General features: G+C 38.5%; 1 long non-coding RNA gene across 4 annotated transcripts in view; it reads right to left on the minus strand.

Moving 5' to 3' along the window:
• Positions 1-27,067, minus strand: part of LOC133219973 (uncharacterized) — a 61,640-nt gene that overhangs the window by 12,508 nt on the left and 22,065 nt on the right. Inside the window, exons 1-3 of one of the 4 annotated variants that reach the window (XR_009727592.1) lie at positions 7,570-8,931; positions 4,821-4,886; positions 2,702-2,737 (exon numbers count right to left, since the gene is read on the minus strand). This is a non-coding gene — a long non-coding RNA (uncharacterized LOC133219973). Of the gene's footprint in view, positions 1-2,701; positions 2,738-4,630; positions 4,887-7,569; positions 8,932-25,292; positions 26,436-27,067 lie in introns of those variants that run through there. The other 3 variants (XR_009727591.1, XR_009727590.1, XR_009727593.1) reach the window with 3 other exon arrangements.

The following is a 27,067-nucleotide window of genomic DNA, read 5'->3' on the forward strand; positions in this document are numbered from 1 at the left end:
AGAAGAGCATTTTGGTGGGTGCTAGCCCTCCCTAGATTTGAGCAAGTTCAATCTCACCCTATTTTCATCCTCATCAACACTTAGAGGGGCAGTGTTGGGCCTCAGGTTTGTGCTCTCAGAGATTTCTTAATAGCAGCTTACAGAGCTTGACACTCTAATACTCTTTTCTTCACTAACTGGCATTTGAGAAAGGACAGAATATTTTTAAAAGGCAGCGAGAGTTTTGCATATCTGCTCACCATGTTCTGATTTTCAGAGATGCAGAGGTATGGCTTTTGTTGTAGAATTAAAGGTGTGATAACAGGCTTCCTAAAGCACAAGTTGATAACCTCTTCCATAAGGAAAGGGTTTTTAAAACATTACAGTACATATTCATCATCTTTTTGCAGCTGAGGTGATACTCTGTGCGCCTGTATGATTTCAAAAATCACATGCAGGCTTTTTATAGTCTTTCCTTGACTTAAAAGGGTATTAATCTTGTTCCATTTTCTTTCAGCTATAGTTTTCAGATGCATGCGAAGTATTTTTATTTTGAACTTTTAGTTCTCGTTTTGTTTGCTATGTTTCAGAAAGGAGCTTATCATTTTGACTAATCTTTAATTTTCAGGGAAAAAAAAAAAAATCTTTCTTTAGTCTTCCTAGTACTCTGTTCCTTGCTGCAGAGATAAGCTGGTATAGCTCCACTACAGTGAATTATTGTTGCATAGAGATTATTATCCTAGGTTTTAACATGCTATAGTCGAAAGATTTATTTAAAAAATAAACCTGTTACAGCTGTAATTCATTCCTGTTCGGCTATTTAAGGTATTGTGCTTAGCTTATTTTGCCTAACCAGCTTTAAGGATCTGCCCATAAAGATACACAGAAGCAATACCTGCCTGATGCTACACAGGAGCTGCATGTAGGATGTTGCTGCCCCTGGGGCTGGGGTTTGTGTGAATCCAGAAGAGAATAAAAAAGAAATAGCTAAACATTATTGTAGTAGAAAATTCATAAGTAATGGTTGTTTGAGTGAAATGGGTTTGAAGGACAAACCGAATTTGTTTTAGCTAGTGCATATGCTTTCTGTTGTATGAAATCATTTAAATCAGCTTTTACAAGATGCAGTAATGCTGGTTTTTCTTTTTGAATAAATTAAATTTAACTGCACAGATGTTGAAAATCCTGCTCAACCTCCATCAAAGCTTTGCTTTGTTTTTTACATTAAACAAATTTATGTGGGGACACACAGATAAATCAGGTTAGGTTTGTTTATTCCTCTACCTAATGCCATGACATAACAGGTTGGAAAGCAATACAGCTGTCTTTAATAAAAGCTTTGACCTCATATTTATATATTGCCCCCTTTAAGCATCTTTGTATTAGAATGAGGATGAAATAAGTCACAAAAGCATACATACTGTGTTAATTTCATTACATTGAACAAGCTTTGCCACCACAAAAATTATTCTGTGTCACTATTTTAAATGCTGAAAGAACATAGTCTTTTCTTATTTGTTATTCCTACTTGTGTCTTGCAAAAAAACCCTCATTTGTGTATTTTTTTTCTGTTTATCATATGTAAACAGCAACTTCAGTATTAAAGAGACTACTGTTTGCGAGTTGCTTGTTGGTTTTATTTTCTTAAATAATGCTGTAGTCATTAGAACCTTAACATTAAAGCCAAATCCAGTTTTATAGAATATTCTGTAGAGTCTGCTAATGAATTACGCCTAGCCAGAAAACAGAAGCGTGCATAACACTGAATGATGTTCCCACTGGCATATATAGACTCACCAAGCATCTGCTCTTACAAGCAGTGTAATAAGGCCTGTTCTGAGCTTTAGGAATTGATGTGATTGTGTTGAACAGAGAAGTAAAACTTCCTTGTAATGAGAAGCAGCACAATGGTGGGTCACACTAGTATAAAGACAAAACATTTTTTAATATTTCTGTATTCTGAGGCCACATTATTAGCATGAGTTCTTCTTTCCCTGAAGCCAGCTCAGAGCAGGATAAAACTTCCAATCTAAAGCTGAAGAAAAAGGACCAAATGTCTTACTGCTCTTACCCTATTAATATTTTATCACATTAATAGTACTGATAGTTTATGAATAATTTTCATCCTGTTTGGTTACATCAGTGCATTCAAAAAGTCATTCTGTCCTGGTATTTGCTTTTGCATCTCTCCACCCTCTAAGACTACTATTACATAAGACTTTTCATGGGGTTTTTTGTCTGTCTTTAAATCCTCCCCTTCAAATTTTCCATCCTTTTTTAACCATTTCACATTTATTTATTCAGCATCCTCCCATTTGCCCTTGTTTCCCCTTTGAAGAGTCTGTCCTAAGTTTTCTAGTAACAGCTTCTGTTTCTGATAATAACCTGCATCCATGCTACCAGAAAATAGGCAAAGCCAATATTAGGAATATAGCTGTTAGAGTGGTCTCTTTCATTAAGGAGACTTCCTTTCCCACATGTTCATGCCTTGCTTGTGCAGCACATCTGCAAGGTCTGTTGATGTCAAAGGTTTAGCTTTCCTCCTGTGCCAAAATCTACTTGTCTCAGAAAGGAAAGATGGCTAGATCTCAGTTCTCAAACCACAGTTGTTTTGACAAGAGCTTGTCCATCCTACAGGTTGTTCTTGTTTAACAGAGTTGATTAAAAGTCCTTGAAGGTCAACAAAAAAAAAAAAAAAAAGCAAAATTGAACTTGATTCTTTTTTTCCTTCAGCTGAAGTAGTCTCACCATTTAGCTTCTGAAGGGATCTTTGGCATTTAGACAGTGAACAGTGAGCAGGAATAACTTGTCAGAACCATGCATTTGTTATTTTGAGGATGAGTTATACATATGCTAAGACAAATGCTGCTTAAGTATTCATTTAATAATATGGAATAAAATAGGAGGCTGCCTGCAAAAAAACAAACAAAGAAAATCCTGCTATCATGTTATTCCAAGTCACAAAGGGCCATTTGTGATGGATTTGCAGGTTATTCAGAAATAACCATTTTATTATGTTGACAAAAGAAGAAACCTCAAGGGCTTGCTCTTTACAGTGGTGTGATAGGAACCTAAAGTGTGCCTGTTGAAAAATGAACTAGCTAACAATGGGAGCTTGGCAGCAACTTCACCATTTATAGAGAAACTGTCTATCTAGTACGATCTGTATAAAATAGACTTCGCTTAGGTTAGGGAAAGGTCACAAGTTACACAAAGTTTGGATAGTCTAAATGCATTACTCAAAACTAACTCTCCTGTGTATAGTAAATATTAATTGAATCTGTATTATTAAGAACATGCCAGGATTCAAAAGATTAAATAAGGAAGATGTAATTATGAGCTAAATAATAAATAGAGCAGTTTTAGTTCCCCTTGTGTTTTTCACTTTCCTGCTATTGTTTCATATATGGCTGTTACACAAAGAGCAGCTTAGGCCAGCTACTATAAATTATGGGTTTCGTACAATAGTAATTTACCAAAATTATTTCAGAGCTGGTCCAAAGAACTTCAAAAGACTTTCAAAAAAACTTTTCCACATCATAAAAAGACTTCATTTTTATGCCCTATTTTTATAGGGATTTCTCAATTTAGAGTTGCATCTTACAGTATTCAATTGCTTACGTGGATACTATGTTATTGAAAGACACCAGATTTGAATAACTTATTTGCAGCCTCAATAAGCATGAAATGGTAATATCAAAACCCCTCTTTTTAAATACATTACCTGGCATGTTTTTCAGGCTAGTTTTTTTATCTGATCTAAGAGTGGAAAGATTTCTTTTTATTAAGAAAGCCAGCAAGTTTTCAAGTGAAATTTTATCTTTTTTCCCTTTACAAACATATAAATCATGTTTGCTAACAATCATTCACAACACTAATTCTGCATAGTGGCTTTTAGCTGGCATCATGTCCCTGCGTAAGATGTTCCCTTGCCCTCACTCCTGGGCAGGCTTTCACCTAATCTGAACAATCGCATGTCATCTGCATAGATCCATAGATGTGGCACTGCAGTGTCAAAACAAAATGAAATGTCAATGCGAGGGTATGGAGACAAAGTAACAATATTGAAACCATGTCAGTGCACATCTACAGAGACCACGTTACTCTGTCAGTGTGATTTTAGGAAGATCACTTTGAAATGTTAAAATGAAATGAAGCTAAGTCAATTAGGTAATAACAACTGAGGTTCAGGGATTAACTGAGGGCCTAAGGTGAAGCCAGTGACCATTAACCCAAGCTAGTTATTAATTCTCAGAGAAATATCCTTGGCTAAGGTTATTCTCATTATTAGAGAGCTTGGAAGTTTCTTTCCCCTATGTTGTATAAATATTTTTTGCTGTTGCCTCTAAGAATGACACCACAAAGTGTGGTATTGAAGGACAGTACAAGGCATGTTAGTGCCAAGTAAAGTTTTCATAGAAAGTAAATCCACCCAGTACCAGGCAAACAATTTGTATATATATATATATATATATATATATATATATATACACACACATATATATATACACAGAGAGAGAGAGAGACGTTTAACAGATTTATCTTGATGTCCAGATGGCTGTCTATAAAGAGACAGTTTTACTATAACGTATTTACCTCTGAGAACTTGCCAAATTAAAATAAAATTAACACGGAGAAGTGTTCATTAGCACGGCAACTACTACTTGTATGGCCCAAGTATCTATCGTTAAAATAAAGCAGACATGTAAGCTGGTCAGAAAAAAAACAGCAATATTAAATAATTCTTTTTCAAAATACTTAAAAAGCACAGAGTCAAGGTTGCAAACTTTATGCCAATTCAGGTTTCTACCTATGCTTTCTCATACAGAAGCCCCTGTTACCTGTTTGCTTTTCATAGGTGTGTTCACAGAGGCCCTCAGGAAAGGGCAGTAACTCAACACTTGTCCCTGTCATACAGGATGGTAACTCACATTAAAGTGCTGATGAAAGCACAGAGACATTTCTGGAAGTTGACAAGTGACAGTGATGGTGAGAGAGCATGACACAGAAGAGGGGATGAGCTGCACCTGAAGGAGGCAAGGCGAGGCCTGGCCCTGCTGGTTTTAGATCTTGAACTGAGTATTTTGGAGCTTCTGTCTCCAATGTGAAGCTACACAGATGTGGTCACACCTCACAAAGTGCCTCAGGGATGCAAAGAACATTTCTGAAAGCACTTTGAAACTCAGAGTAGAAGAGTACTGTGAAAATGCAAGTTCTCTTACCAGAAAAGGTTTTCCATTACAAATGGAAATATTGGATTATTTTTCTTTTGCTTTTCCAGAATAAGCATTCACACCACACTTCATTTTGTATTCTGCCTCAGCATGATACTCCATAATGAGTGGAAAACCATAAAAATTAATTTAATCAGTTTGTTTCCATACACACTTTAAGCAGCCTTATTTTAATGTGTTTGGCATTGCATTACATACAAATGATGAAATACATGTAGAAAAAATACCATAAAAAAAGCGAAGGCACAGTTGGGTCTGAAGACATACATACAGTTTCATCCTTCCTCTGAGGCAAAACTGTCTATACAGATCAGCTTGCATGTCTCTCTAATCTATCCTTAAAAAACTCCAGCCATGGAGATGCTTAAAAAGATTATGGGAATCCATTCCACTACCCATCTTTATTTAGTTAGAAACATTTTCCAATGTCTGATCTAAATCTTTTTTTTAAATAAAAAGCCTGTTACATCTCACTGAATTACAAATTAATATGGAGAATTAATCTTGTGGCTGCCTTCTTTTCTGACCTTTCCCATATTTCAATTTTTTTTCTCAAACAAACACCACAAGCTCTTCAAAAAAATTTTTGCAGAGAATTTTGAATTTTATGATAATATTTGTTACTTTACACTTGTCTGTTTCAGTTTGTCTATCTTATTTTGTTCTAGTTTTAGAAACAGCATCTCATGTAAAAGATCCCTGCAAATATATTCCCTCAATGACCAGTTGGTGGCTTCTATTTAGCCTGGAGCCCCTTATAATGTCCACATCCAGATTCATCTTAAATTCATCATTTTTAATCCTATTATTCTTTTCCTTCTTGCACATATAGCTTGCTTGTGCATTTTTAGAGTTTTAACTTGCTGACTTCAAACTAATTACATGATCTGTTAAATTTAGTTTGAGCTCTAATCTCACCCTTTGAAAACAAATACTTGTGTGATTAACAAAGTTTTGTACATGTGTAATCTGACTGGAGTCAGTAAGTTAAAACATTCACTGTTTCAAGTCTGGTACATGGATGAGTTTGATGGTTAGCTGTCACCAATAAAACATAACACTAATGGGATGCACCTATCGTAGAATATCCATCATAAAACTCCTACTAGTCCTCATAGTCAGAGACATGTGGCTACAGCTCAGCTTGTGACATTTACTGAAACAAAATACATAGTAGGAAAGAGTATGTTAAATGGAGCATGCAACAGCAACAAGTTCTTTTGCATAGATGTACATTTGCCATGGAGGTCTAAACAATTCTCACGGTTGGCTTGATTATCTTAATTCTGCTATCACTAGCCCAATTACTTAGCTATACTGATGAGCTCATACTGGCTTGCCAAAAAGTTGTTGGTATGAAATGAAAGCACAAGAAAACTTGTGTTGACTGCAGCCTCTCTTTCTGTAAGGTTTGCTGTAGGCAGCCAAGGAGGGTAAGAGTTGAATGAATTGTTTGTGCCCCAGCAACCTACAGCCCCTGAAAACTCTGCACCATTTTCTGGCACGATAAGCAGACTTGTCATAGGAATGTGAGGTAATAAGAGTCATAGATTTACCTTTGTCTCCCATTTACCTAGTCCATGCTGTACTTAGCTTGAAACAATCCTGTCCATTACTGCTATGCGTAACTACTTTATGCTCCTTGACCAGAGATAGCTTTAAACTATGTAATACTAATGGGAGACAAAGAAGAATATTAAGTATCTAACATTTGAGCAACAGTGGAGAGTTTTAATTACATCCCAGATAAGAGATCTCTTAGCTGGAAAAGTAACATTGAAGAGTCTACTTAAAGGGAAAATATAATTTGTTATAGCTAGCCATTAGTGTGTAATTCACAGTTTTCCCACTTCTATTTTACAAGCTGCATACCTTGCTCCGTCATTCTTCAGTTACTCAGGCACAAGAACAAACTTACACAAAGCGGTCAGTTTGTCAGCAAGGCCCAGAGAGAGACTCGGTTGGATCACAGCTTCCCACTGATCCACTAACAATGTTAAAACACCACTTCCTCTGTCTATTCAGCCCTTGTATGGCAAGCCCATAAGTGATGGCTTCCTGGTTTTATAAATAATAACAGCTAAATAGCAAAGCGTTTTCTGATTTCTTGGCCCCATATTTCCTTCAAAGATAGCAAAAAGTATTTTCCTGAATTCTTTGGTAAGGCATGTTTGATGTGGATTGGGAGAGGAGGAAAACAAAGGCAAGGACCCACAGTAAAGATGAAATCCCAGGTTTGGATCCAAGCCTTGACAGTCCAGTGACAGAAGAACCAAATTATAACTATTTTAATCTATTTAGTTAGTTTTAGCATCTTGCTCTAAAGAATTGAATCAGCAATAGGATTAATACTGACCTTAGCAGAACAAGTTGTTCACTACACTGGCTTCTTTCAGGGGCTGAAAGCAGTTTTACAGCATGTTCCCGTCATCTGCAGTTTTACTCTGATTTCTCGCTGTCTCTCTCCTCCTTGCTAAGGTGCTTTCTCTCAGCTCCACAGGTCCAGATTGAGAGGCAGTTTGTGAGACTTATATGCTTAGCTAGATGCATTCCATTTGCCAGTGTGCTAAAAAATGAAGAGATAAGTAATTGTTTCATTATCTAGTTTGTTTAATCTTTCTGCATTGTTCTCACTTTCTAGAGTTCCATTCACCCACATGACTGGAATAATATCTTCATCAGAAATACCCCAACTCATTTTATCTGCTCCAGTTGTGGAGCCAGGTCTTCTGTGCTGTAAATCAGTTCTCCTTCAGTAACTAAAAAAACATTTACATATTTGCCGATTGATAATTATCAAAGCTCTGGTGATGCAATAAAAGCCAATGCTTGGATAAGGAAAACAGAGCTGATATACAGAGAGGTGAAGTCTGTGGCCTCTACCAAAAACACCATGATATAGACACCATAAAAATACTGGCAAGTTTCAGATGTAGTGGCAGAAAGTATTCTGTATGACAGATGAACACAGTAAGGGTACAGAGGTTTGTCATAAAATAAGATACCTTTGAGCTGATAAAGTTACCTCTGTGTACCATTGTTCATTTAGTGAAAAGGAAGCATAAGGTACTATTTTAATTCAGTCAAAAAAGAAAAGAAAACACCACCACTGCTTTCAGAGGTGTAACTGATTTGTTCCAGAATCATTCACTGGCTGATGATATACAGAATACTGTAACATTATTTTGGTCATATTTCAAATGATGTGTCTTAAGTCACTGATCCAGCTCAAGACATAAATCTCAGATCACAAAATGCTGAACAATTTTCAAATAAGTGAATGAGTGCTGATGCTGGGCTGCGTGCAAGACACAGACCAACCATTCTTCTGTATTTCTAAACGCTGAAAGCTAAACAAGATGCATCTCCATGGGCCAAAGTATGGCTGACCTGAATCAAGGAATGAAGGGAAATGCAACTGTCTTGTAATGCACTTTAGCAACCTGTCTCCATATTTCAGTCTTCCTTACAGTGAACTAACCACTTAGAATTTATGAGATGGAGGTTAAGACAAACATTTGAACCTACGGATGAATATAGCTATAATGAAATAGCAATACAATGATGCTTTACTTCCTTGTGCCCTAATGTGAGCTGTGCCACTGAGGGATTTTAAGTGTGCTAGGCCTGGCGTTTGGATTTTTTTCTGCTTGGCTATTAATTGTTCTAGGTGGTGAATGTCTTAATTTCCCAGTTATAGCAAAGGAAAGAAAGAAGGGAAAAAAAAAATATAAAGTACTTCAAGAAAGGCTTGGGGGAAGGAATGCCAGGAACACTGGGAGGCCAGGAGAGACAGTCAGAGGCCTGGTAACTGAATCAGAAAGTCTGTTCATATGCTGTCTTCAGATTCAAAAGACTATCATTGATTGTGCAGTCTGAATATAGTGGAGTTACAAAGACACAGATTATACCAAAGGTGGTCAGAAGGACTTCTAGCATAATGTGTAAAGTGGGAGGACAAGAACTGGGCTACCAGAACCTGAACTGTGTATTAGATATGACTTGTCTACTTGTGCAACTAGCAGATTTGTCACAGAAACAGTTCAGGCAGAATGACAAACTTCTGAACTCTGCAAGGTGAGATTTCTCTTTAAAGGACCTTGCTAACCAGGTGGCAAGACAAGAAGCCCAGCAAGCATGATACTAAGAAACACCACAGGTAATGTCCTTATCAGGTTCCAGATTAGTCAGGGGAAGAGATGGGATCTATATGGTGAATTTATACTAAACTCTCTTGCTTGGAGAAGTTAACCTTAAGTCTTAAGGAATGCAACTGAAGTTCTAAGGGTACAGGAAGCTTTCCTGGCTATAACATCATGAACACATCACTAGTGTATTCTGCAACTCCTGTATGACACCCTACTTCAGCTACCTCTCTTGTCATTGCAGGGAGACCAGCTTTGGCCTTACAGCAGTTCCATCTGGGACAGTCTTCTAAAAACTTTCATCAAAAGTTATAGCTTGAAGTACAAAAATCATACTGTGTGAAATGAAGTATCTAGTGACTTCATCTAAGGCTCAGGGACAATTTAATTGTGCAGTATAGTCTAAGAGAAAACAACTTCCATAAGACATGTACAAAGCTAGAAACTTGGTGCAGATGCCTGCCTTGGACAGCCCACCTGCTAGGATTGCGAGTAAGAATTCCTGATTGTGGGGTGCTCATCTTGGTTATACACTTGGGAAGTATTTAAAGTTTACTGAAGCAAACAGACTATGGTAATGAGATAGGAAAGGATTACAGCAGAACAAAAGCAGCCCAGTGAATTCTAAAAATAGTCCTATTACAGCAGTAACTAAGACCCCAGATTAGATATTTGCCTCTGACTTCAAAACAGCCTTGGATTCTTCCAGATACACAAATCTCATGCTGAAAAGTCCCAGTGAACACCTTCATTTGTTCTGCTAGTATTGTGTCAGGGCTGGTGAACTCTTCTGAGGCAACTGATCTAACAATACTCGCAAGATGTTAGTTTTCCCTCTGCCCCTCTGAAATAGGTAAACCGAGGCATTAAAATTAAACTTATTGCCAGAGACTGCACTAGGGTAAAACACAACAGACAGTACCTCAGTTTTTAAGTCCCAGGTGTAAAGGTGCTTCTGTACTCATGTGTTTTGCTTCTTTGATTTATCATTTGTTTAGGCTTGGATTTTTTTGTTTGGTTCATTTTGTTTCCCATGTAACACTCAAAGTCAATCTTGCACCACACAAACCAAAATATTTGCAGTGTACTATTGTTGTTCTTGTGTGCTTGAACTACATTTTCTTCAAAACAAGACAAAGCGAGATTCCTGTGTACTGAATATGAAGAGTATGCAAGTAAGTCAGCACCCATATTTGTTTTTTCATTTGCCCCATGAAATTCAGTATTGTTAGCAGCAGAAATAAGCGACTTAAATGTTCCACCTTAGTTCTAAAAAGGCTTATACATAGCTTTTAGAAGTAATTTATCCCTGCCACTGATGTTCAGAGGAAGATACTAACCACTTAATTCAGAAAGACACACAGTGCAATCCATATACTACAACCTACAAGAGATAACTTGTCATATCTTCAAGAAATGAACTGAGAAATCATGAGTGGGATTTTTCTAGTGCAGCCAGCAATAGCTTAACTCATTGCCTCTAGACATCACTTGCCAATTACTTCACAGGAATCTCAGTTAAGCCAATTGCCAAATGCTCTTTAAAAATCCCTATCCACCTTTATAAAAGACTTCAGTTTGAAATTAAATGCAGCTGCATTTTTAATTTATTTTTATCTAAGAACATGGACAGTTACATTGGATGCTCTCAATCAAGAAGAAGCAACTCAATTGTATATCTGATTTGTTCAGGTATAAAGCTGACTTTTTTCCTCATAATACAGACTATTATTTAGCAGGAGATGTAGTAAATAGTAAGGCAGAATAACAGTGGGATGTTTATTGTTAGCAGAACTTTTGCTGTGGTACCTAACAGAAAGACCTTTAGTCACTGATGCGTAACTGGAGTGTAAAGCAGCTGTTACCAACTCTGCAAAGGTAAGAAGTCCATAGTATGAAATGCTGTTGAGCTCACACAGCCACATGCTGTGCAGCTTAACTGTTCCGAGGAAAGAAATTTGAAATCCTTATTTAAGGACCTTGACTCCTCCCTGTCATTCACTAAAGGAGCTGTCCACCTCAGAAGGTGCCTTCGGAATCACCTCCAGACTGAACAGCCACCTGAAGGTCAACATACCTACTGCAGCAGGAGCAAGCTGGGGAGAACTATATGCAAATTCTTTTTTTCCCCTGAAACAGGAGTCTTTGGACATACCCATGTCTCCACCTACATACAATCCAAATCCTTAAATATAAGTGCCAAAGTGCTTTCCCAATAAATATATGTAAAAAAATCTTCCAAAGTACAGAAGACACAGAACCTTCTCTCAATACACTTGGCATGGAAAGGCAGGTGGTTACAGCACCTTATTCAGATCAGAAAGATGCAAGTTGGAGTCCAAGCCCATGGGCACAATTAGCAGTCTCCATTTTCATCTGTCACAGTCATTGTGACAAAAACAGAACTCAAACTTCCTGGGACAGGAAGTAACACAAATGAGCATCACAGTACTATTTCAGGTATGTCCTCAGTCAATCTAAATCTATCCTTCGTATAAAGGACAAAACCAAATACATATTAATGTACTTACCAACATGCAATTGTATGAGAGGGACAGCAATTCACTCTCTTCCCATATGTGTTCTGTAAAGAAAAAAAGTTGCTATCACTGCACTTCAAGTAGAGATTGATTGACTCACCATATGTAGGTTTGCTTTTAAAGTAACATCTAGTTGAAACCCCACAGAGAAGTTCTGGATCCTAGCCAGGAAAAAAGCCTGAACAAGATGACAAGGTGATGGTGGTACAACTAAGGTGCTCCAGGGCACAGGCAGCAGCAGAACTTCAGGCTTGGGGGTAATTCTAGGGTCAAAAGCTAAGGTCGTGTTTGCCCCAAACACCTGGGAAATAAGCTGCTGGAACTAGGATCTGCAGGAACAGTCTTCTGAGTTTAGACATCTAAATTAATTCCTTTTGGATATGACCTCTAAGATTAGAGTAACAGAGACACAAGATAAAAGCTAACAAAAGAGAAGACAAATAGACTGACTTTTCATCTCACTAGCAATATAGAGAAACCTTTTCTTCACATGCTCAGCTACATAACGTTTCTGATAAAACAGATGTTTTTGTAACCAGTATATATTTTTTCCATTATAAAGATTAAATGGAAGGACTCAGAGTTTAAGGGATCTTTATTTGACTCTCAACAGGACATCCTTTTTTTATCAGCTTCTTCAATGGCACAGCCCAGTTAAACTCGTTTATAAACCTTATCCTGGAGGAGCTTAGCACAAAAGTAGCATAAAAAAAAAAAAAAAGAAAGAAAAAAAAGAAAGATAGTTTACCTTTGTATTTCATACAAAATTGTCCTAAACAGCGGTATCAAATTTTCACCAGGTAGAGAATGACTTTCATGTTCATGTTTACCTCAATCTTCTGTCCGTACCTTTTTAGTTGGTGCCCAATACATATAATTACACACTTCCAAGTTTTCCTGCTTCTGGGATGTTAAACAGAGTATTTCTCTGTCATCTCTTGCCAGACATTTTTGTGTTCAAACTGTGAAGTAAATAATCTAGTGATTTGGCATAGCCCGAGTTCACAAAGAAAGTTCATCCAGAAAGTGCCACGCACACCAAAAATTAAACTAGTAAACATATTTATGTACTCAGAAATGGGGGAGTTTTGCATCAAGTAGATCTCCATGACAGCCAATGGGGCCAGAAGTACCCTTTTATAGAGCAGCCCATTTTCTTTAGTATTTGAAGGATCTTGAGTCTTAGCTCCTACTGTTCTGTGCATTTTCTTTTCAGTCTTACAACCTCTCTAGCCTCCAAACACTGAGATGTAGCCAGCTGCAAACTATATGGTGTTGAACACCCAATTCTCTGATTTATCACCATAGCTCATTACACAAGCAGGCCTTGCTGATTTAACAAACAGACATTAAGATCACAGTGGATCCTGGGTAGCATTTTCAGAGTACACCAGAAGGCTGAACAGAACTCGCTCAGAGACAAGCAATTCTTATACGATATAACAGGAATAGCAGGAAAATGACATTCACTACATAAAAAAAAAAACAAAGACAAAGAAAAATACCCAACCAACCAGTGTAAGCTTGAAAACACTTGCCTCATTCTTCTGTGATTTGAGAAATGAAGTCTAGCACAGCAAAACAAAAATCAGAACTACTTTTAATCTGTGAACAGCTCTTTTGATGAAATCTGTCATGTTTCTGGCTTCTTTTTTTCCTTGTGAAAAGAGCAAAAATGTTATTTTTCTTAAATAATTCCCAAATGTTTTATCTTTAATAATGTTTCTGTATGAGGTAGTTCATCACTGCAGGCACCATCTTGTTTGTTAATTCTTCCATTGTCAAAGTAACATAACCAATAGTTTATAACATTATAAATCTTGGATGTCAGTCATAATATAGAGATTTGCCATTATGTATGGGGTTGTCTATTCCAATATGTTTGAAAAGCCAGTCATGGCTGGTTATACATTAATCTGTTGCTATGAGCAGCATAGTATTCTATATTGAAGCAGTCAACCTACTAATGGCACATGAATTTTTCAGTTGCTTTTGTTACTGTTTGTGGTTTTCCAGATGGTAAGACATTAATCGCTTAGATTAAATATTTTTTAGTGCTTTTGCTGTGAGTCCTATATTTGATGCAAGATTTGGCAAGTCATCTGAAGTCTGGCCTCTTAAAGATACAGCCTTCTGTCCAAAAAAGCTCAGGATCCCTACTCCTATGCTACTAAAACGCAAACAAGGGATAGAAATTTAGAGAGGAGAATCAAGAAAGGACATAACAGAAGTGATTCATAGTTTAATTTCATACAAAAGTGGTAAGCAAAATGTCACCTCACTAAGTCTTCAAAAGATCCAGTTCAGTAAATATGGCTCTTTCAGACCATTTTACAAAGATTCATCTGTCAGCTGTCATTCTTTAGCAGAATACACAAAGAAAGATTCAGGGCTGCCAGCACCCAATATACATATTTAAGAGACCTCTGTGCCTTTTCTTTGAGATAACTTGAAGAAAGAGATAACTTGAAGAAAAAGCAAACCAGGAATACCAAAGTGCTTTGGGTGCCTTTTATTTTGATTTTTGGGCTCTTAATGCTGACTTTTTTGAACTTGACTGGGGAAAGTAGGGAGGTGACCATGCAAGTCATTAGTGCATCTGTGGGTATTATGTGGTCATTTAAAACCTCTAAATAAATAAAAATCCATGGATCCCACAATTAGCTGGTACAGAGAGCTGAACCTTGCAAACCTCCTTCAAGCAGCCACCCACCCCCAGCTGACATAGTGCATAAACAACAGAGCACACACATGCTGTAGCCATCCTGCTCACTCTGAAAGTATTAAGAGGGTCCTGGAATACTTTCATCACTCTAGAAGTTGTTTTATTTCCCCACTGCTCTGTGGGTAAGATGCTTTCCCAGGGCACTGAAGATCTTCTCTAGGCAGGAGATCCATAACCTGTAAGCTGTGCAGCCAGGTAATTCGAGGCTAGTCTACAAAGTCAGGCAGGGTATTCCAGCTGTGCCAAGAGGAACACAGCACTTGCAAACCTCAGCCCTCTAGGCAGCCTTTGGATGTTTGTTTACCTCTCAATTTTCTGTCTGTATAGCTGATCAAGACAATGAAATATTGCAGGTTAAACTTAGAAGCAAGAACTGGGTTCTTTGTTTTAGGTTTTGTTTTGATCTTAAGTAAATACTGCATTCTTTTCTTCCTCCAGTTCCCAATTCATGCCAGGCAAGAATGTTCCTTCATTTGAAGTGATTCACAGGTTTGGAAGAACATACCACTGCAGAGACCAGAATACATACAGAATTATGTTTCCTTGCTACTGTGCACCACACCAGCGGACGGTCCTTGTATTGCTGATGTTGCTATCCCTGACATTATACACATTTGGAAGATATCTTCAGTTACCAGTACAGTATTTGTGATGAAAAAGAAAGCATTAGTCAACCTCAAAAAAAAAAAAAAAAAAAAAAAGGAAGAGATGAATAAAGGGAAAACTAATGTTCACCACATGCACTGCTTTGAGAATTTAGATAAACTTTCTGTGCTTTTCTTTTGCTTTGGAAAAATGTGTAACCCATGACTTCAAATCATTTGCAAACTCCCTCGTTTTCATTTATTAACACAGGCTGACTGCATGATAGTACTATTTTAACCTTAGACTGGAATACTAATAAAATCCCTACACAATACCAGATATGTTTAATTTCAGCTTTCATTGTGTTTATTATTCCAGTGGATCCCAAAAACATCTGACTGAAGTTACCTTGAAAGTTCTGCATTTCAATTAGACATGGAACCAAATAAACTCCAGTGATCACAATAACCTTGAACTTGTGGAAATTCAGATCTAAATCCAGGCTTTGCAGCTGTATTCCATCCCAAGTTTAAATGTGACTCAGAATCAGAGCATTGTGGCTGCACACACAGTTTACAGGAAACATCTAGTTCAACATTTTTTGTAGGTATTCCATCAAATTCCATCAGATTTCTGCCCAACTCTTCATACCAATACCTAAATTCAGACTTTTGCTTTCTTCCTGAACTGGCTAAAGCCTTAGCACACACATCAATTTACTACAGAATAAACATCATGGCACTGACTTGAATCCAAAACTCTCTGAACAACTGTTTCACATCTAAGTAATTGCACCAGCAGTAGTTGAGTCGTCTCCTTGTTTATATGGGGGAAGGGGGCAGCTGGAATCACAGCCAATGACTTTATCATACAACATGAAAAGCCTTTGGGCTATCTTCTCAGCTGGGATAAATAAGCAGAACTCTATTGGTTTCTGGGTGAATGAGATTATAATTCGAATCAGAAGCATGGTGTTTGTTTATACCATAACAAAGTATCACAGAAGTGTATATCATAAGCCTTTAAGCACTGAGCTGAAGGCTCACAAAACCCATGAGTCTGAGCTTAGGTTTCAGTCACTCCACTGAAGTTACGCCTATTTATTTCAGGATAGCAGTGCTGATGTGCACCAGCTGAGAATCTGATGCTTCAACTCCTAGATGACAGCAGAAACCAACTACAGGGGGAGAGAGTCAGCTTGAGTGCAGAGCTGTACCCCTGATAAATGGATATCAGCCATCTCTTACACAGCCAGGCCTGTTTCTTCCAAAAGCCAAACTAGGGAATTTATAAACACACAGAATAACACAAAGGATGTATTTCCTTAAGGAAATTCAAATGTGTATACTATGCTTCTCATTCCAGTACAAAGGATTTTGATCTCCAGTAACATTTAACCAGTTATTCATTTTATGTGCCTACAGCCCTTGTGATTCAAAACAAACTCCTATATAAAATGCCTTTCAGAACAAGCCATCCATTCAGCTAACAGCCTATGCTCAGCTAAAAAAAAAACTAAACCTCTCAAAACTAAACCTCTCTTCCATGTACCAAAAAAAAAAAAAAAAACAACAAACAAACAAACAAAACAAACACCAAAACCAGCCAGCAGAAATAAACTCAAAGGGCAGTTTCTTCTGGTACCACATCCACACTGCCCTTCCCAGTGGGAGATGACACAGTATGTAACATTGGTGTGTTGCACAATACTTATGTAAGAGAAATCACATGTGGCATAAACAGAATCTGTAACAAAGAGTAACAATATATGTTCAAATAAACCACTGGTTATGTCAAAACTAATAACTTGTTTACTGTAGTGGACTCAATAAGTTAACAAGTCCAATGAGCCTAATGACTTAATTATCTCATCCTCTTTTTTTTGTTCTTCATTGAGGCTGGAGCAGATTTTTTCTTCTTTCCAGGAATCATTATGCTTATGTGAGCCAAACATATTGTTATTTGCTACTTTCTGCATGATCATTTTGGCATTCTTATGAAGATGGTGATTGTTCTGTCTAAATATTGGGGGGGACACCACTGATATGGGAAGTTACTAGGTTTGATGCAATATAGAGAACATTCACAGTCAGAAAACAGCATCCTTCATTTTAGAAATGAAGGTAATTGTGCTTTGTGACAGTGCACATCCTTAAGATGTTATGTATCATTGCGTACTTAGAAAAGCAGTACACTTTTCATTGATCTTTCAATTTCATTTTGATTTAAAATGCAGATCTTTCCCTCCATTGAAATCTTAGCATTTTTATTCTAAAAATGCATCAGAAAAAAATCCATTTCAGACATATGCAGCACCATAAATTACTTTTTGTGGTTGAAACAGTATTCACTTATGTCATGGGTTGAACATCCTCCTTTATTAGAATGCTATTTATTGCCACCAGCTGCAGTGCTTAGCAAGGAAAGTTCTTGATACCAGCAATTGCTTTTCAGCACCAATGCTTCCGGCTGCTAACAGGAGCTTCTACTGCCAAATGCAGCCACCCCTCTTAAACTGTTCCTTCTGGTTCACAGACAGCTCCTGTCATTGTTACCCTGTGCAGGAGCTGGGGGAAAGAGACTGGATCTGAACCCACTGCTATGTAATCTCTTCAGCTATAAATCTCCTGTAACTTTAAAAGGCCTCGACAAATACCACTAGCTTGGATGCTGTCAAATGTGCTCAGGAAATCTACCCGTCGTTAATGGACTTCCTTCAAAATTAAGATGCAAGTTCAGCTTGTGAGCAAAGGACTTTTACATCACTAGTCTCAGATCCAGAAAAAAGCAACAGGACTTATGTATGCATCAGCTACATAGCCACTGGTCTCTTAAATTTTAGAGCAGGGAGAAACCAAACAATTGTAATTACTCTTCCTCTGTTAAGGGCTATTATTATTCCTGTATTAACAGCACTGCTATTTTCTTTTGCCTATGCCTATGCCAGCCAGAAAAACTACACAGGAAGAGTATAAAGGTGGCAGTATCAACAGATGTCCTACTGAACACTGTGTACCTTACACAGTAAATTTTCAAAGCAGTAGCATGTGTACTGCTCCTGTGTATGCAAATCCTGTTATTTCACTGATATCGTTTGCACACATGCCTTCTTCACAGATGAACTCTTGAAAAGCCATTGCATATAATTGGGCTCAACTAAGCAACAGAGGCAATCAGTGACAGGAGGAGACTGAACTCTTTTGGAAAGAATTCCTTTCCTCCCTCAGAAGAGAAACACCCAGTAGGTCAAAGAGGAAGGTTTCTCTGCGGTATAGCACAGACAAGCCTGTCATACAGATGCCTGAACCACTGGAATCTAGACTGAAAAAAAAAAAAAAAAAAAGGAAAAAAAAAAAGACAAACCCTGAGCCTTCATGAACACAGTTCATTAAATAATACGCAAATATACAATTTTTTGTCTATATGAATGTTTAAAAAGCCTAAAGCATTCAAGCTAGGGTCTTTGCAGAGTTGCCTTGCGTGGCAGAGCCTATCTGGCAAGCATTCTGAAAGTTTTTTTTCCTCACTGTGAATACTGATAAAAGTAGGTGTCCTGTCCATCCTACAGACAGATTACCAAAAAAAAAATCATTCCTCTGCCCATAATGAAATTCTCTTACAGATTCAGAAAGTAAGAGAGACATCTGAAAGTTATTTATGAGTCAAAATGCAATTTACTCTCTATTTCTTATCTTGTCCCTGCAAATAATCCGAAACAGTTAGCAAATTACTTTCTCCTTCATATCTTTAAACTGGAGATAAGTATATGTTTCTTCTAAATGACTCATAAATTGGCACAACAGTTTGACTCTGTTATGTGTGAATGAGCATGAAATACTTTCATGAAAGTTAGTATTCTCTTTGCATCTATATTTTCTTTGGGCCAAAGTCTGGGTTGTACTCTGTTCTGCACGCAACATTCTAACGTAAAGCCAGTCCCTACTTCCCTACCACTGGAGGAAGTCTGCTTCATTGCACCGATCCCATTCTAGCCTTTTCTTTGGGAATTACAAGACAAGAGATACGATAACGTAATATCGTGAAGAACAGATCCCTTAAACAGCTCCTCTCGTCTCTTCCAGCTGGACTTTGGCCAATTCAAATGGATGAGTGAGGGCCAACAGACATATTAGTGCAACCCTGTATTTAAAGCTAAATTATCCCCTGAATGACCCTCGAGTCAATTTATGGGTGCAGAGACTAATGCACAATAGAGTCCAAAAAGACTCCAAAGCCTAGCTTTGGAAATGCCTTCACACAAGTCACTTGGGGAATACAGGGGAGGGGAAGAGGTAAAGTATACATGTGCTCATTGTCTGTGTTTGTGCAAATGTCCTATTTTGTGATTTTTTTTTTTTTTTTTTGGTTTTCATTTCTTCCACCCCTTAGTGACTGAGAAAAAAAAAAGAAAAACAAAGCCCCTCTGAGTTCCCATTATACCAAAGTCTACTGATTCTAATTCTTACTACTGTTTAGAACAGTAATTTATCTCTGCAGACAACTTGTCCCCAGGGAGCTCAGTAGTTCAGCAGTATAATTCTGCCTCTTCTCTGCAGATGCAAGGAATATCTGGTTGTGTGGCGCATAAGCGTCCTCCATGTTAGTAATGGTGAATAGTAGCCCTCCTGGTTCCCCTTCTCCTATGAGTCTTCCTGCATGAAGACACCCTCGATTTCCTCATAAATTAATTTCTGCACTGTGGGATAAACAAGGGAAGCAGACCAGCAGAAAGAATATACGTAGGAGCATTCATTCCCTATTCCTTTTCTGGGCCTGGGATCTTAAAAGAATGAGCAGAATTGGAGTCCAAAATTCAAATCACACAAACTGTATCTGTTTAATTGGCTGCCAGGTTACCTGGCAGTAGTCTATGCAGGATGTTACTCCTGGTTTCCACAAAAGTTGCTTTGCTGTAAATTCTGGGCAATTTTTGTAATTCTTCCGTGGTGTAGAGCAACACTTCTCATCATTTGATCAGGGTTGGGCTTTTCCCCCAACATCCCTACTTAATATAAGGTTTCATTGTCACTGCTTTAATTTTCATCTCGTTTCACGATTATCAAGTTGGCTTAATTTAAGCTACAACAGAAACTTGATAAGCTTTAATCAGTTCTCCTGACTCTTCCCAAAATATAGTTTCAGAAACAGCTCAGATTTTCAGAACAAGTTAATTATAAAACACAAGCCCACCAAAAACTTTGGAGTAACAAAAAGAGGCATGCAGATGCATCAACATCCTCAGTTTATGTAAATACCTTTTTTCTTTCACACACGTAGAACCATGAATGACATTTTTAGGCCTAAGTTTCTTAAATGCATCTTGAATCAGAAGTTTTCAAGGAAAACAAAAAAAAAAACCCAACATGTAGCCCAGAGGAGAGAGCAAGTAAATATTACAAGAGGGAAGAGGGACTGAAGGTGGTGGTGGAATAAAAGGGAAGTGATTTTAGCATGTTTTACTGCAATTTCAATAAGTTTAGTTATGATCATAAAAATTACGACAAGCGGAGCTTTCTGTTTTCTGGTCATTAATCCTACTTGCTTTCTTACAGAGGAGTTCACAATTATACACAGCTTTCCTTTCCATGTAACACCATTTCCCATATAATCATACTGCTTTAGTGTTTTATTATTCAAGGCTATTTATTATTTATTATTTTGGAGAGGAATTGGTTCGAGACCATCTTAAAAGTCTGAACGTGCACAAGTCCATGGGTCCTGATGAAATCCATCTGCGGGTCCTGAAGGAGCTGGCGAATGAAGTCACTAAGCCACTGGTCAACATATTTGAAAAATCATGGAAGTCAGGTAAAGTTCCCAACAACTGGAAAAAGGGAAATATAACCCCCATTTTCAAGAAGGGGAAAATGGATGACCCAGGGAATTACAGACCAGTCAGTCTCACCTCTGTGCCTGGCAAAATCTTGGAGCAGATTCTCCTGGAATGCATGCTAAGGCACATGAAAAACAACACAGTGCTTGGTGACAGCCAGCATGGCTTCACCAAGGGGAAATCCTGCCTGACCAATTTGGTGGCCTTCTATGATGGGGCTACAGAACTGATGGACAACAGTAGAGTAGTTGATGTCATCTACCTGGACTTGTGTAAAGCGTTCGACACTGTCCCACACAACATTCTTGTCTCTAAATTGGAGAGACATCAATTTGATGAATGGACCACTCGGTGGATAAAGAACTGGCTGGATGGCTGCACACAAAGAGTTGTGGTCAATGGCTCAATGTCTAGCTGGAGACCAGTAACGAGTGATGTCCCTCAGGGATCGGTGTTGGGACCGGTCTTGTTTAACATCTTCATTGCTGACATGGACAGTGGGATTGAGTGCACCCTCAGCAAGTTTGCCGATGACACCAAGCTGTGTGGTTCGGTTGATACGCTGGAGGGAAGGAATGCCATCCAGAGGGACCTTGACACGCTTGTGAGGTGGGCTGATGCCAACCTCATGAAGTTTAACCATGCCAAATGCAAGGTCCTACACCTGGGTCGGAGCAATCCCAGGCACAGCTACAGGCTGGGCAGAGAAGAGATTCAGAGCAGCCCTGCGGAGAAGGACTTGGGGGTGCTGGTCGATGAGAAAATGAACATGAACCAGTAATGTGCTCTTGCAGCCCAGAAAGCCAACCGTATCCTGGGCTGCATCAAAAGGAGCATGACCAGCAGGTCGAAGGAGGTGATCCTGCCCCTCTACTCTGCTCTCGTGAGACCTCACTTGGAGTATTGTGTGCAGTTCTGGTGTCCTCAACATAAAAAGGACATGGATCTGTTGGAACAAGTCCAGAGGAGGGCCACGAGGATGGTCAGGGGACTGGAGCACCTCCCATATGAAGACAGGCTGAGAAAGTTGGGGCTGTTCAGCCTGGAGAAGGGAAGGCTGCGTGGCGACCTCCTAGCAGCCTTCCAGTATCTGAAGGGGGCATATAGGGATGCTGGGGATGGACTCTTCATTAGGGACTGTAGTGGTAGGACAAGGGGTAATGGGTTAAAACTTAAACAGGGGAAGTTTAGATTGGTTATAAGGAGGAAAATCTTTCCTGTTAGGGTAGTGAGGCACTGGAATAGGTTGCCCAAGGAGGTTGTGAATGCTCCATCCCTGGCAGTGTTCAAGGCCAGGTTTGACGAGGCCTTGGGTGATATGGTTTAGAGCGAGGTGTCCCTGCCCATGGCAGGGGGGTTGGAACTTGGTGATATTAAGGCCCTTTCCAACCCTAACTGTTCTATGATTCTAAGGCTTCTACTTTGCATTAGAGTAGGTAGCTGTTAAACACTGGGACAAGATTCTGGTAAGGTAATACAAGTGGCCAGGTAGTGATTTCTATGCCACTACCTGAGAGTCAGGCAGCAATAAAGCCTCCAGAACAGTCAACTTACAAGCCAAACTCCCTTGATCACCAAATTTAATGCAAGCAAGAGAGGTTTAGAAGATGCTTCCCCATATGCAACTGATCAATCTGGCAGCAGAACCACCTTTCCCCATCTGCTCCTTTAAACACAATTATTTCCACCAGTAGCAATAATCAAGGGCAGAACCTGGCCACTGTTTGAGAAAATGACAGTCCCATTGACACATCAGATATTTAAATTAAATCCTGGTAACAACCACACCATCAGTTTGCATACTGAACAGTATTCAACTCTGAAGCAGTGATGCTTTCAGCTACCTTATACAGATCACTTTTATGCTGGTGTTTCCAAAGCAGAGAAGTAGGGCAAGCTTTTCAAACCCGGCTGCCTGAAGCAATCTATCTATCTGCTTACCTGAGAAGCTTACCTGAGCAACCTAATTTTTCAATGCAAGCCTCCCATTAAGTCACTGTCAGATACTTCCCAGAATCTTTTGCAGTGGCCTGTATTTAGCAAACCTATAACTAGCCCTAAAAATGAAGCACAGGGGCAATTTAAAACCAATGGCCAGATTTTCAACAGTAACACAGAAGGATGTACTTCAGGTTTTGTTCACCTAAATTCAGAGATTAGAAAGGTCAGGTTTCATAAGTGCTGAGCATGTACTTTGAAAAATGTTAAGCGTTATCTCAGCGCTTTAGCAATCAAAATGACACACTGAAGCAAAATGGGTTCCTGCTTACTGTAACTACCTTTGATCAGCTCACCTGGGGATGGCAAGCTGGTTCAGCTGCTTTGTGACAGGCACATGAATGTGCCAGACCAACCAGAGTTACATGCTGTTGAAACCTCATGGCTACAGACATACTAATAAAGGCAAGAGCAGTCCAAGGCTCAAGTTACCCCAGTAAAACCATATAATATCCAGGTAGGACCTATTCTGTCACACTACAGAACCCAAAATAAAATTTCCACCCATGGGAACAACTAAACTCCCATATTTAAGCAATCTGGATAACTGTCCGAGTGGATGATATGTCAGCTTTAGAAGAAAATAATTCTGTGAAGTTCATTTTGCAGAGAAGGGAGAAAAAATAAAAAGTAAAAAAAAAGAAAAAAATAAAACCACACAAATCATGAAAAGCCACAGGTGGTGAAACTTCAGAGGAAAACACAGCTTAACTATCTCTATGAAAGACCCAAATAAATAAAGGCAACAGATAAATCCAGACACTACTTCAGGAATTGCAAGAAAATTTTGCCAGAGAAATATATAGATGTTTTACTTGGATGCAACTGGAAACTGAAAATTAAATGCATGCAATAATACAACAGAGCATGTGAGTACTCTTTGGGACTGTAAACTTATCTACTGAAAAACTTCTGTTCCAAAGCATTCCACAAAAATGAACTACAGCACCAAAGGGAGAACACTGTGTAGGATTTAACATGAAGAAGGACAAGTCAGTGTTAATGGGAAAGAGATGGTAGTATAGATGCTGATAGCCAAAACCAACAAGCTTGCTTTCACTAGATCTCAAAGAATAATTTTTATTTTAAGTACTAGAATTAAAGAAAGCCACAAAAGAGTGAGACTTCCAGGGCTGGAAGTGAGAACATATTTCATCTCCAGCCAGAATACCAAGTCCATTCCAAGGCTGAGTGACTGGAAGTCTTCCATCATCTTAAATAATTTTTTTCTTTTTGCTTTCCCTCCTATTTTCAAAATGAGTGAGCAAGTATCTTCCATGTAACTCCAAGCACTGGATATACACATTTATTAATTTCATAAATATATAATTCAGTGCTTTCTAAAGAACTATGTTTAATGTACACCACACTGCTGAAATAGATCAAGTGTAATTTCAGTTAAAGCTTAACATTTTAATTCTACATTTCTAATATTCCAATACTCTTCTGGGAAAGAAAATGAATGGGTAAACGTTTTTACAATTTCTTTACATGCTATTCCCATATTCTAATAATCAAATAACTTTATAATTGTTATTTTGAGGATATTACTATACTGCAAGAAAAGTACAGCAGATATTAAAGATTAACCTGATCTTCTGTTAGCTAAACCAGAAACACTGTTAGATGCAGTACTTAATAATAGAAATACAAGATTTTATGACTTGTGACAAGCTTGTGCTAGATTTTTATTTAAACAAAAGTATTTGTTAGCCATTCTGGGAATACAAATAGTTCTTTAGAAAGCAAAGCACCATTGGTGTACTTGAGAATGTCTATTAACATTCATAATCTGGAAGCAGTCACCAAACCATAGCCACAGAAGAAAGCTCTGTGTACAGTGCCCACCAGGCTCTATTAAAATTGAAAATCACAATCCACAATCTGGTTCCTAATTTACTGTTTCTGCAAACTTTAGGAAAAAGAAAGAGCTGAAGGCATTAATGGAATACAGCAACATGCTGCAAATCAATCTTTTTCAATAGGATACCTTGATTCAAAGATACAAGGAACACATCAACAACAGCAAAACAAGTATATTTTCAGCACACAAATTTATGCTTTAAGCCAAGTATGAAACAGAGAAGTCTTTTAATTTGCCCCACAGAAACATTGCCTTGCCTTTACCTGATCTGGTGAACACTCCAAGAGTTGTATCATACCATACACAAGTACTCCAGCAGTTAAGAGACTTCCGTCAGCCCAGACAATCTCTCTAGCATGTTACTAGAGGAGCTTATCCAAACAGCTTACTCAAGGCCAAAGCAGAGACACCACTTGAGATTTCTTTGTACAAGCACAAGCAAATCAGTGGCCTCACACCAAAGCACGTGTGTGTTCCAACCAAAACCCAGAACACAGCTGATAGGTGTTTTGCATCCTGCAGGCCATGCTCACCTCAGAGCAGAAAGCCAGCTGACAGCCGCCTGGCAGCAGAAAGGCTGGGTGGGATTTTCTGTTGACCTTTAAAGCCAGTTGGCAGCTGCACTTCCAGGTTATTTATTGCTGCTGTAGGGAGAAATGAGGTCTCCTTGGAAAAGTCCCTCTCAGTAAGAGCTAAGGATTGCATGTGTATCAGCCATCTGCTGAGAGCTGCAGACAGTCATGTGTTAATTGCCTGCCCTGATATTACTGGGGTGAGGTTGCCCTCTGTTAGTGTTTTGTAGACTCAGGCCTGAAGGCTGCTGCAATAATTAAGAATAAACAGAGCCCCTTGGCAAAGCCCTGTTCAGCCAGAGCAAAGAGCCATTTAGCCAAGCCTCGCTCTAAGTGTATAATAGAGTGTATTTGGGGAAAAAAGTGTAGGAATAGGAGAAGCACCTGATAAAACATCTTCCAGTATGGCCCGTCCAGCTTTCTGCAGCTTAGGAACATCCTGAACCAGGAGAAACAGACTCTTCTTCATGCTTAAATCTTTAAGGTTAAGAAGCAGCAGGTAGCGGACCTGTTTTCAATAATACCAATGCACAAAGGCTTGCATCTACCTGCTGCTGTGAACCTGGCAGCTATTTGCAGCCTTTTAGAAGGATGAGTGAACCTATTGCCAATATGTGCTAGAAGAGTGTGTGATAAATGCAGAGGAAAAATTAACATTTTAATCTAGATTATTAGAGAAAACAGTACTTCATCAAATTTACATCTGTGCTATCTGGGTATTTATTGCTATAGTTATGTGCTATGTATGTTGAACAACAAAGGCAGTGGCAGTAGTTCCAGGAGCTTTGCAATAAGCTACCACTGTGTCTGTATGTGCATAGGTGTGCTTAGCACAGAAGAAGTTTTACTGCCATGTAACTCCAGCTAGTCCTAAGCATCAATCAGGCATGACAAGTTACTACATAGGATCAGGTTGCTCTTGCTAGGGCATGTTTCCATGAGCATTAGGAGGTTCACCATTGCTGAAAGAACAAAATTACTGGAAGCAGACTGCAGTGGGTGACAGTGCAGCCTGCTGTCCTCTCTGGTACTCCATGGTGTGTGCTTGACTTCCTATAATACCCTCATATGAGTATTAAGTTCAGGTGGTTTTTTTATTTTAAATCACCTAAAATCACTTAGCAACACTCTGTTACACCTTATTAGAAAGCAAAACTCTCGTATTTAACTATGAATAGCTAGGAAGTTAGTTTCAAATTTCCTTATTGTACATATCATGTTATTTTTTAAATTAAATTGATTCAGTGTTGGAATACAGCATAACTGTGTTTCCTTGAGTACTCTTATAGGCAGCTGAACATCTGGAGGTAAAAAAAAAAAAAGCACAATAGAAAATAAGAAATGCCATACAGGTTCTTCATATCAAGCTGAACAAAATTTCATAGTCCCTACACACTGCTTGAAAGTGGATATAAAATGCCTCCAAGAAAGGAGCCTTAGAACTTGAGACTATCAAGATAGAACAAGCGGTTCTTTCTATGAAAATGTGTAAGTATATTCAGGGGGAATTCTAGATTGCCATTGCTGCCATCTGCAAGAACCCTCTTCTGGGTTCCAACTTCTGCTGCTCTTAGTGTAAAGTGAGTATTACA

The sequence above is a fragment of the Neopsephotus bourkii genome, unplaced genomic scaffold (genome assembly GCF_033783945.1).
Source record: "Neopsephotus bourkii isolate Nb327-2 ecotype Australia unplaced genomic scaffold, CSIRO-AGI_Nbou_v1 NB_1388, whole genome shotgun sequence".
In the NCBI taxonomy this organism is placed as follows: Eukaryota; Metazoa; Chordata; class Aves; order Psittaciformes; family Psittacidae; genus Neopsephotus; species Neopsephotus bourkii.